This window comes from Oratosquilla oratoria, chromosome 34 (assembly GCF_046742065.1).
Source record: "Oratosquilla oratoria isolate Oo_2021 chromosome 34, ASM4674206v1, whole genome shotgun sequence".
NCBI lineage: Eukaryota > Metazoa > Arthropoda > Malacostraca > Stomatopoda > Squillidae > Oratosquilla > Oratosquilla oratoria.
This window is the reverse complement of record NC_134810.1, coordinates 22,674,053-22,684,669: the sequence shown is the minus strand read 5'-3', so window position 1 is coordinate 22,684,669 and position 10,617 is coordinate 22,674,053. Positions and strand designations below refer to the sequence as shown.

General features: G+C 57.5%; 1 pseudogene; it reads left to right on the top strand.

Moving 5' to 3' along the window:
* LOC143018064 (uncharacterized) overlaps positions 1-8,512 on the top strand; it is a 10,916-nt pseudogene extending 2,404 nt beyond the window's left edge.
* The last annotated feature ends 2,105 nt before the right edge of the window (positions 8,513-10,617 follow it).

Below are 10,617 nucleotides of genomic sequence, written 5' to 3'. Positions count from 1 at the left end.
AACAATACACATGTGCGAGTGGGATATATATACTCGTAAGCAGCAGCACATGTATACATTACACACACACACACACACACACCTACCTTTGGCCCTTTCATCATAATTCAAAACCTATGGCTTCGTTCCGGTTGTCGCCAGGCGACTTCATTCAGCACATAGAAGCCATGCAAGGCGTAGCGTAAGGTTGTACTCCATATACTTTATTCAGGCTAACTTTTGAGGACCTCCAGGTATAATTGTTATCAATACCCCAGGGGTCGCTGCCCCTCACCCCCTCCTATCTTCGACTCGTCCATCACTCAAACAAATAATCTCCCTCACAGCCAATAGCCGACATTAAAACCCGCTTGACCGCCTACGTAAAGTGGCACATACACATGCACACACACACGTACTCACACACACACACACACACACAAACACACACACACACAAACACACACACACAAATACACAAACACACAAATACACAAACACACACACACAGTGACCTATTGCCTATTTAAACTAAAACAAATACTTCCTCTCTCTCCTTCATTCTCTCTCTCTCTCTCTCTCTCTCTCTCTCTCTCACACACACACACACACACATATACGTAAACATTGATAAAAAAAATAATAGTCGGAAAATACAAGTCAAAGAAAACTTTACCGAATACAACCCTTATCATGTATAAGACCACAAGAAACCCAAAATATCTCGATGGAAATCCACGTGAGGCCGCAGTGACCGTCACTAACCTTACGACAAAGCCACCGAACCGACAATCTTCTTATCCAGCCCTTATCATCGAGGTCCCACCCCTCTCCCTCCCCCGTCCCCTCCCCTTCCCTCCTCTTCCCTACTTCAAGGTTCTAACCGCTCCCTTACCTACAAGTCCCCACTCACTCACTCCACATACATCCTCCTCCACTTTTTCAGTTTCCCTCTCCTCTCCATTTCGTGTTCTTAAACATCATCCACATTCACCCCTCACTACCCCTCCTCCTCCTTCCCACCCTCCTCCCCTCCCTATTTCCCTAATCTAACTCCAACACAAATCTCCTCCTTCTCCCCCACTCCGCAATGCCCTCAGTTCTCCTCTTCCCTTCCACGCCTACACGGGCTAAACGAGCATCAATATGCTTCTACTGCATAACCCAGTTTGGTCTATACATGCACATACCCACGCATCTCCTCATGTGCACGAGAACAAAACGCACACACACACACACACAGGTACTACATTACACACAAATGCAAATGGACACAATCGTATGTAAATATTCATAACTTCACACTCGTATACGCGTACACACACACACGTACTACATATATTACAAACAAATGCAAATGGTCAACGACGTATGTAGATATTCATACTTTCACACACGTATACACGCACACACACACACACACACACACACACACACAAACACACACACACAGTTGCAAGATTGTTGCCATGGAAACGATATAACTGTCGGCAGCATCCCACGCACTGCCAACAGCTAAGTTACTCTCAGCGGCAGAAGCAGCAGCAGCTATAAGGTCGACGAAGAACACACAAATAAATAAATATATTAATGAATGAATGAGTGAATTAATAAATGAACGAATATATAAGATAAATTAATAAATGAACGAATATATAAAAATAAAAATATATAAATAAATACTCTCAAATTAATTAAATCAGGAAAGAATAGAATTATTTCAGTTCCACAATACAAAAAGAATCGAACATTCTACATTTTACGAAAACACAAACGCTACAGCAATTTTAATCAATGCAAAAACAAAGGAATAACTACCTAAACAAATAACAATAAAAAACAAACATATATGAATAGATGAATGAATAAACCAAAATACATAAATATGGTTAAATCAATAAAATAAAAATTAAATAAAAGCAACACCTGGATTTATTACGCCGTTCCATCAACCTGGCTGGAAAGTGCAATAGAGTCGATGACGTCACAACTCCAGGATGAAGCGTTATGACGTCACTAATCCTCTGGAAGACCGCCCACTACAGGGCAATGCGAGTACACACACACACACACACACACACACAAACACTTGTCAATGGAAGATGATATAAACAAGAACAATACCCGTCTGTACGTATACGCATACATACATACTCCACATACATACAACGTACGCACACATACACATTCATACATGCATGCATACATACGCACACAAAGCCGATCTCAATAAAGAGGAGATTCGTCGAGGCTTTATTGGGAAAAGTGAAGAGATTAAATGACGGGGCCAGAGAAAGAGAAAGGGGAGAGTGGAGAGTGGACAGTGGACGGTAGAGAGCAGAGAGAAATAAAGAGAGGAATCTACATAGTGAGAGAGATAGAGAAAGAGGGGAAGGAGAGAGAGGGGAAGGAGAGAAAGGAGAGAGGAAGGAGAGAAAGGAGAGGAGAGAGAGGGGAGGGGAGGAGAGAGAGAGAGGGGGAGGAGAGAGGGAGAGAGAGAGAGAGAGAGAGAGAAAGAGAGAACTAGATAGACAGGAAGAGGGAGAGCGAGAGACAGGCAGAGATAGATAGACACAGAGTAAAAGAGAGTGAGAGGAGAGAGTGAGAGTGAGAGGAGAGTGAGAGAGAGGAGAGAGAGAGAGAGAGAGAGAGGAGAGAGAGTGAGAGGAGAGAGGGAATGAGAGGAGAGAGGGAATGAGAGGAGAGAGGGAGTGAGAGGAGAGAGAGAGAGAGAGAGAGAGAGAGAGAGAGTGAGAGTGAGAGAGAGAGAGAGAGTGAGAGGTGTGAGAGAGTGAGAGGTGTGAGAGAGGGGGAGGAAAAGAGAGTGAAGGAGTAAGAGAAACAAGAGGGTAGAGAATGAGTGGAGAAAGAGGAGGGAGGGAGGAGATAGAGATAAGTGAGTGAAAGAGAGAAGGAGAGGAGAGAGCGAGAACGGGGAAAAGGAGGAGAAACAGACAGATGATGAGAAGGCAGAAGTGAAGAGAAGGAAAAACGAGATTGATAAAGAGACAGAAAGTGGAAGAGAGGAAGGATGCGACATGGGAAGAGAGAACGAAAAGAGAATGGGAAGGGAGAGAGAAAGGGGAGAAAAAGAAGGAAGAAGAGTGAGAGGAGGGGGAGGAGGAAGAGGAGAAAGGGAAGGAAGAAGGGTACAAGGAAGAGTGGGAGGAAGAGAAAATGAATGGGAAGGGCAAAGAGAAAGAGGGGAGGAAAGAAGAAGGATAGCAAGATGGGAAGGAGGAAGGGAAGGAGGAAGGGAAGAAGGAAGGGAAAATGAAGGGAAGAAGAAGAGAAGAAGAAGAGAAGAAGAAGAGAAGAAGAAAAGAAGAAGAGAAAAGGAATGGAAGAGGAGGGGAAGAGGAAGGCAAGAGGAAGGGATGATGAAGAGAATGAAGAAGTGGAAGATAATGAAGAAGAGGAGGAAGAGAATGAAGAAGAGGAGGAAGAGAATGAAGAAGAGGAGGAAGGAAGGAAGAAGAGGAGGAAGAGATGGAAGAAGAGATGGAAGATGAGATGGAAGAAGGGAAGTAGGGAGACAAATAGGAAGAGGAGGAGGAAGAGGACGAGGAAGAGGAGGAAGAGGAGGAAGAGGAGGAGGAAGAGGAGGAGGACGAGGAAGAGGAGGAGGAAGAGGAGGAGGAAGAGGAGGAGGAAGAGAAGGAGGAAGAGAAGGAAGAAGAGAAGGAAGAAGAGAAGGAAGAAGAGAAGGAAGAAGAGTAAGACGAAGGATACAATGCAGGAAAGGAGGGAGAAAAGGGAAAAAGAGGAGGAAAAGGATTAAAAAGGGAAGCGAGGGTGGGGTGGGGGAAAGGGGGGACGGGGGTCATTAGCAGAGATGGTCGTCCTCCTGAGAGACAGAAATAAAGGGACTGAGAGACAGAATTAAAGGGACTGAGGGGGGAGGGGGAGGGGGAGGGGAAGGGGAAGGGGGAGGAAGGGAACATGAACAGGACACGGAGGAGAGCCAAGAAGAGGGGGAGAGCTGGCCCAAGAGAAGAGGAAGGACGGAGTAGGAAGAAGGGGGAGGGAGGTGGAAGGGGGAGGGAGGTGGAAGGAGGAGGGAGGAGGAAGGAGGAGGGAGGAGGAAGGAGGGAGGAGGGAGGAGGAGGGAGGAGGAAAGAGGAGGGGGGAGGAAGGAGGAGGGAGGAGGAAAGAGGAGGGAGGAGGAAAGAGGAGGGAAGAGGAAAGAGAATGAAGGAGGAGGAAAGAGAATGAAGGAGGAGGATAAAAAGAGGATACAAAGAAGGACAAAAAGGAGGAATGGGAAGAAGAGTAGGAAGAAAAGGAGGGAGAGGTATAGCAGGTGGAGTAGGAATAGGAGGAATAGGAGGAATAGGAGGAGGAGGACATTATGAAGAAAAAGGAAAAAAGGAAGGGAGGGAGGAGGATAGGAGGATGGCCGGGAAGAGGATAAGAGCGGAGTATCAAAAAGGTGGAAATGTACTAAGTGAAAGACGGGGCGGCCAGGCCAGCAGGAAGGAAGGAACTGATGGAGGAAGTAGAAGAGGGAGGGGAAGAGGGGAGGAGGGGAGGAGGGGGGGAGACGGATGGGAGAAAGGGAGAGGGGGCGAAGGGGGGGAGAAGGGGAGAGGGGAGGGGGAGAGGGAGGGAGAGAGGGGAGGGAGGAAGGGGGGGAGGGAGAGGGGAGGAAGGGGGGGGAGAAGGGGGGAGAGAGAGGGAAGGGAGAAGGGGGGGGGGGGGAGAGAGGGAGGGGAGGGAGACGGATGGGAGAAGGGGAGAGAGGGAGGGGAGAAAGGGGGGAGGGGGAGGGGAGAAAGGGGGGGAGGGGGAGAAGGGGGGAAGGGGGAGGGAGGAGGGGGGAAAGGGGGAAGGGGGAGAGAGGGGAGGGGAGGGGAAAGGGGAGGAGAAGGAGAGGGGGAGAAAGGGGGGGGAGGGAGGGGAGAAAGGGGGGAGGGGGGAAGAAAGGGGGGAAGAGGAGAGAGGGAGGGGAGAAAGGGGGGAAGGGGAGAGAGGGAGGGGAGAAGGGGGAGAGAGGGAGGGGAGAAAGGGGGGAAGGGGAGAGAGGGAGGGGAGAAAGGGGGGAGGGGGAGAAAGGGAGGGGAGAAAGGGGGGAGGGGGAGAAAGGGGGGGAGGGGGGAGAAAGGGGGGGGGGGAGGGGAGAGAGAGGGAGGGGGAGGGAGGGGAGGGGGGGGGGGGGGAGGAAAGGGGGGAGGGGGGAGAGGGAGGGGGAGGGGGGGGAGGGGGAAGGGGGGGGGGGAGGAGGGGGGGAGGGGGAAGGGAGGGGGGAGAGAGGGAGGGGGGAGGGGGAGAAGAGGGAGGGGGGGAGGGGGGGGAGAGGGAGGGGGGGGGAGGGGAGGGGGGGGGAGGGGGGGAGGGGGGGGGAGGGAGGGAGGGGGAGGGGGAGAGGGAGGGGGGGGGGGAGAGGGGAGGGGAGAGAGGGAGGGGGGGGGGGGGGGGGGGAGAGGGAGGGGGAGAGAGGGAGGGGAGAGAGGGAGGGGGGAGGGGGAGAGAGGGGGGGGGAGAGAGGGAGGGGGGGAGGGGGAGGGGGGGAGAGAGGGGGGGAGGGGGGGGGGGGGGGAGGGGGGGGAGAGGGGGAGGGGGGAGAGAGGAGGGAGGGGGGAGGGAGGGGGGAGGGAGGGGGAGAGGGAGGGGACAGAGGGAGGGGGGGAAGGGGAGAGAGGGAGGGGAGAAGGGGGGAGGGGGGGGGGAGTAGGGGAGGGGGAGAGGGAGGGGGGGAGAGGGGGAGGGGGAGGGGAGAAAAGGGGGGAGGGGGAGGGGAGGGGGGGAGGGGGAGGGGAGAGGGGAGGGGGAGGGGGGGAGGGAGGGGAGGGAAAGGGGGGGGGAGGGGAGAAAGGGAGGGGGGGGAGGTGAGGGAGGGGAGAAAGGGGGGGAGGGGGAGGGGGGGGGAGGGGAGGGGGGGGGAGGGAGGGAGGGGGGAGACGGGAGGGGGGGGAGAGAGGGAGGGGAGGGGGGAGGGGGAGGAGGGAGGGGAGGGGAGGGAGGGGAGAAAAGGAGGGGGAGGGGGAGGGGAGGGGAGAGAGGGGGAGGGGAGAGGGAGGGGGAGGAGGGGAGGGGAGAAAGGGAGAGGGGGAGAGAGAGAGGGGAGGGGAGGGGAGGGGGAGGGGAGAGAGGGAGGGGGAGGGGAGAAGGGAGGGGGTAGAGGGGGAGATGGAGAGAGGGAGGGGAGAATGGAGAGAGGGAGGGGAGAAAGGGGGAGAGGAGAGAGGGAGGGGAGAAAGGGGGGAAGGCGAGAGAGGGAGGGGAGAAAGGGGGGAAGGGGAGAGAGAGGGAGGGGAGAAGGGGAGAGAGGGAGGGGAGAAGGGGAGGGAGGGGAGAAGGGGAGAAGGGGAGAGAGGGAGGGGAGAAGGGGAGAGAGGGAGGGGAGAAGGGGAGAGAGGGAGGGGAGAGGAGGGGAGAAGGGGAGAGAGGGGGGGGAGAGGGGAAGAGAGGGAGAGGGAGGGGAGAGAGGAGGGAGAGAGGGGGGAGAAGGGGAGAGAGAGGGAGGGGAGAAGGAGAGAGGAAGGAGAGAGGAAGGGAAGGGGAGGGAGGGGGGAGGGGTGAGAGAGGGGGAGAGAAGGTGAGAGAGGGGGGAGAAGGGGGAGGAGGGGGAGAAGGGGAGAGGGGGGGGAGAAGGGGAGGGGGGGGAGAAGGGGAGGAGAGAGGGAGAAGGGGGAAGGGGAGAGAGGGGGGAGGAAGGGGGAGAGGAGGGGTGGAGAGGGGGGGAGAGGGGGGAGAAGGGGAGAGAGGGGGGAGAGGGGAGAGGGTGGGGAGAAGGGGAGGAGAGGGGGGGAGAAGGGGAGAGAGGGAGGGGGAAGGGGAGGGGAGAGAGGGGGGAGAAGGTGAGATAGGGGGGAGAAGGTGAGATAGGGGGGAGAAGGGGAGATAGGGGGGAGAAGGGGAGATAGGGAGGGGAGAAGGGGAGAGAGGGAGGGGTGACGGGGAGAGAGGGAGGGGAGGGGGGGGGGGAGAGGGAGGGGGGAGGAGGGGTGGGGGGGAGGGGAGGGGAGAGAAGGGGGAGAGGGAGGGGGGGAGAAGGGGGGAGGGAAGGGGGGGGAAGGGGGAGAGGGAGGGGGGAAAGGGGGAGAGGGAGGGGAGAAAGGGGGAGAGGGAAGGGGAGAGGGAGGGAGAGAGGGAGGGGAGAAAGGGGGAGGAGAGGGAGGGGGGGAAGGGGGGGAGGGAGGGGGGGGAGGGGAAGGGGGAGAGGGAGGGAAGAAGAAGGGGGGGAGAGGAGGGGGAGAAGGGGGGGTAAGGGGGATAAAAGGAGAGAAGGGAATGGGGGGAGAAAGGGGAGGGGGAGAGGGGAGGGGCGAAGGGGAGAGGGGAGGGGCGAAGGGGAGAGGGGAGGGGCGAAGGGGAAAGGGGGTAAAGGGGCGAAGGGGAGAGGGGAGGGGCGAAGGGGAAAGGGGGTAAAGGGGCGAAGGGGAAACGGGGGCAAGGGGCGAAGGGGAAAGGGGAGGGGTAAAGGGGGAGAAGGGGGGGGAGGGGGTAAAGGGGCGAAGGGAGGGGGTAAAGGGGGGGCGAAGGGAGGGAAAGGGGGAGAGGGGCGAAGGGGAAAGGGGGGGTAAAGGGGCGAAGGGGTGGGAAGGGGGTAAAGGGGCGAAGGGGGGAAGGGGGGACGAGGGGGAAGGGGGAGGGGAGGAAAGGGGGGAAGGGGGGAAGGGGAAAGGGGGGAAAGGGGGCGATGGGGAAGGGGGGTAAAGGGGCGAAGGGGAAGGGAGGGGGTAAAGGGGCGAAGGGGGGGGGTAAGGGCGAAGGGGGAAAGGGGGGGAAGGGGGCGCGAAGGGGAAAGGGGGGGGTAAAGGGGCGAAGGGGAGGGGCGAGGGCGAGGGGAAGGGGGTAAGGGGCGAAGGGGGGTAAAGGGGAAGGGGGGGTAAAGGGGCGAAGGGGGTAAAGGGGCGAAGGGGAAAGGGGGTAAAGGGGAAAGGGTGTAAAGGGGCGAAGGGGAAAGGGTGTAAAGGGGCGAAGGGGAAAGGGTGTAAAGGGGCGAAGGGGAAAGGGTGTAAAGGGGCGAAGGGGAAAGGGTGTAAAGGGGCGAAGGGGAAAGGGGGCAAGGGGGTAAAGGGGCGAAGGGGGTAAAGGGGCGAAGGGGAAAGGGGGGAAAGGGGGTAAAGGGGCGAAGGGGAAAGGGGGTAAAGGGGCGAAGGGGAAAGGAGGTAAAGGGGCGAAGGGGAAAGGGGGTAAAGGGGGTAAAGGGGCGAGGGGGAAAGGGGCGAGGGGGAAAGGGGGGGAAGGGGCTAAGGGGGAAGGGGGGTAAAGGGGCGAAGGGGAGGAAAGGGGGTAAGGGGCGAAGGGGAAAAGGGGTAAAGGGGTAAAGGGGCGAAGGGGAAAGGGGATAAAGGGGCGAAGGGGAAAGGGGGTAAAGGGGAAAGGGTGTAAAGGGGCGAAGGGGAAAGGGTGTAAAGGGGCGAAGGGGAAAGGGGGTAAAGGGGCGAAGGGGAAAGGGGGTAAAGGGGCGAAGGGGAAAGGGGGTAAAGGGGCGAAGGGGAAAGGGGGTAAAGGGGCGAAGGGGAAAGGGGGTAGAGGGGCGAAGGGGGAAAGGGTGTGGGGGCGAAAGGGGGAAGGTGTGGTGTAAAGGGGCGAAGGGTAAAGGGGCGAAGGGTAAAGGGGCGAAGGGTAAAGGGGCGAAGGGTAAAGGGGCAAAGGGGAAAGGGGCAAAGGGGAAAGGGGCAAAGGGGAAAGGGGCGAAGGGGATAGGGGCGAAGGGGAACGGGGGTAAAGGGGCGAAGGGGAACGGGGGTAAAGGGGCGAAGGGGAACGGGGGTAAAGGGGCGAAGGGGAACGGGGGTAAAGGGGCGAAGGGGAACGGGGGTAAAGGGGCGAAGGGGAACGGGGGTAAAGGGGCGAAGGGGAACGGGGGTAAAGGGGCGAAGGGGAACGGGGTGAAGGGGGGGAACGGGGGGAAAGGGGCGAAGGGGAAAGGGGGGAAAGGGGGTAAAGGGGCGAAGGGGAAAGGGGGTAAAGGGGCGAAGGGGAAAGGGGGTAAAGGGGCGAAGGGGAACGGGGGTAAAGGGGCGAAGGGGAACGGGGGTAAAGGGGCGAAGGGGAAAGGGGGTAAAGGGGCGAAGGGCAAGGGGTGTAAAGGTGCGAAGGGAAAGGGGGGAAAGGGGAAGGGGGGAAAGGGAAAGGGGGGAAAGGGGAAGGAGGGAAAGGGGGAAAGGGGAAGGGGGGAATGGGGAAGGGGGGAATGGGGAAGGGGGGAATGGGGAAGGGGGGAATGGGGAAGGGGGGAATGGGGAAGGGGGGAATGGGGAAGGGGGGAATGGGGAAGGGGGGAAAGGGGAAGGGGAAGGGGGAAAGGGGGAAGGGGAGGTAGAGGGGGAAAGGGAAAGGGAAGGGGGAAAGGGGAAGAGGGAGGGGAAGGGGGAAAGGGAAGGGAGTGAAAGGGGAAGGGGGAAAGGGGAAGGGGGGAAGGGAGTGAAAGGGGAAGGGGTGAAAAGGGGAAAGGGGGAAGGAGTGAAAGGGGAAGGGATGAAAAGGGGAAGGGGTGAAAGAGGAAGGGGTGAAAAGGGGAAAGGGGGAAAGGGGAAGGGGGGGAAAGGGGAAGGGGGGAAGGGGAAGGGGGAAAGGGGAGGGGAAGGGGGGAAGGGGAAGGGGGGAAGGGGGAGGGGGGAAAGGGAAAGGGGAAGGGGGGAAAGGGAAAGGGAAAGGGAAGGGGGGAAGGGGAGGGGAAAGGGAAGGGGGGAAAGGGAGACGGGGGAAAGGGGAAGGGGGAAGGGGGGAAGGAGGGGAAAGGGGAAGGGGGAAAGGGGAAGGGGGGAAAGGGGAAGGGGGAAAGGGGAAGGGGGGAAAGGGGAAGGGGGAAAGGGGAAGGGGGAAAGGGGAAGGGGGAAAGGGGGAAAAGGGGAAGGGGGAAAAGGGGAAGGGAGAGGGAGAAGGGAAGTGAAAAGGCAGGGAAATGGAAGGAGGAAGGAGGAAATAAGGCAGGAAGGAAGGAAGGGGGAAGAAGGGAAGGAGAGGCGTGGAGGAATGGTGGGTGAGGGAGGAGGGAAGGGAAGGGAAGGGCAGGGAAGGAGGAAGAAGCCTAAGAAGGAAAATGTCGAGAAAAGAACCGATGATGAATAATGCAATTGTTTAATAACTTAAGTAAAAATTCAAATATTATAAAAGGGGAGGACAGTAAGCGGGTTTGCGATGTGTATATATGCAATAAGAGGGAGAGAGAGGTAAGGAGAGAGAGAGGGGGAGGGAGAGAGGGGGAGAGAGAGAGAGAGGGGGAGGGAGAGAGAGAGAGAGAGAGAGAGAGAGAGAGAGAGAGAGGGGGAGGGAGGAGGAGGGAGGAGAGAGAGAGAGAGAGAAGGGAGAAAGTGGGGGAGAGAGGGGAGAGAGGAGAGAGAGAGGAGAGAGAGAGAGAGAGAGAGAGAGAGAGTGAGAGAGAGAGAGAGAGAGGGGAAAGTGTGAGAGAGAGGAGGGAGAGTGAGAGAGAGAGAGAGTGAGAGAGAGAGGGAGAGAGAGAGAGAGAGAGAGAGAGAGAGAGAGAGAGAGAGAGGGATAGTGAGAGTGAGAGAGAGAGAAGGGGTGTGAGAGAGTGAGAGAGAGATAGAGAGAGAGGAGAGTGAGAGTGAGAAAGAGAGAAAGGAGAGGGGAACAGGAAAAGAGAAACAGGAAGAGAAACAGAAAAAGAGAAACAGGAAAAGAGAAACAGAAAAAGAGAAACAGGAAAAGAGAAACAGAAAAAGA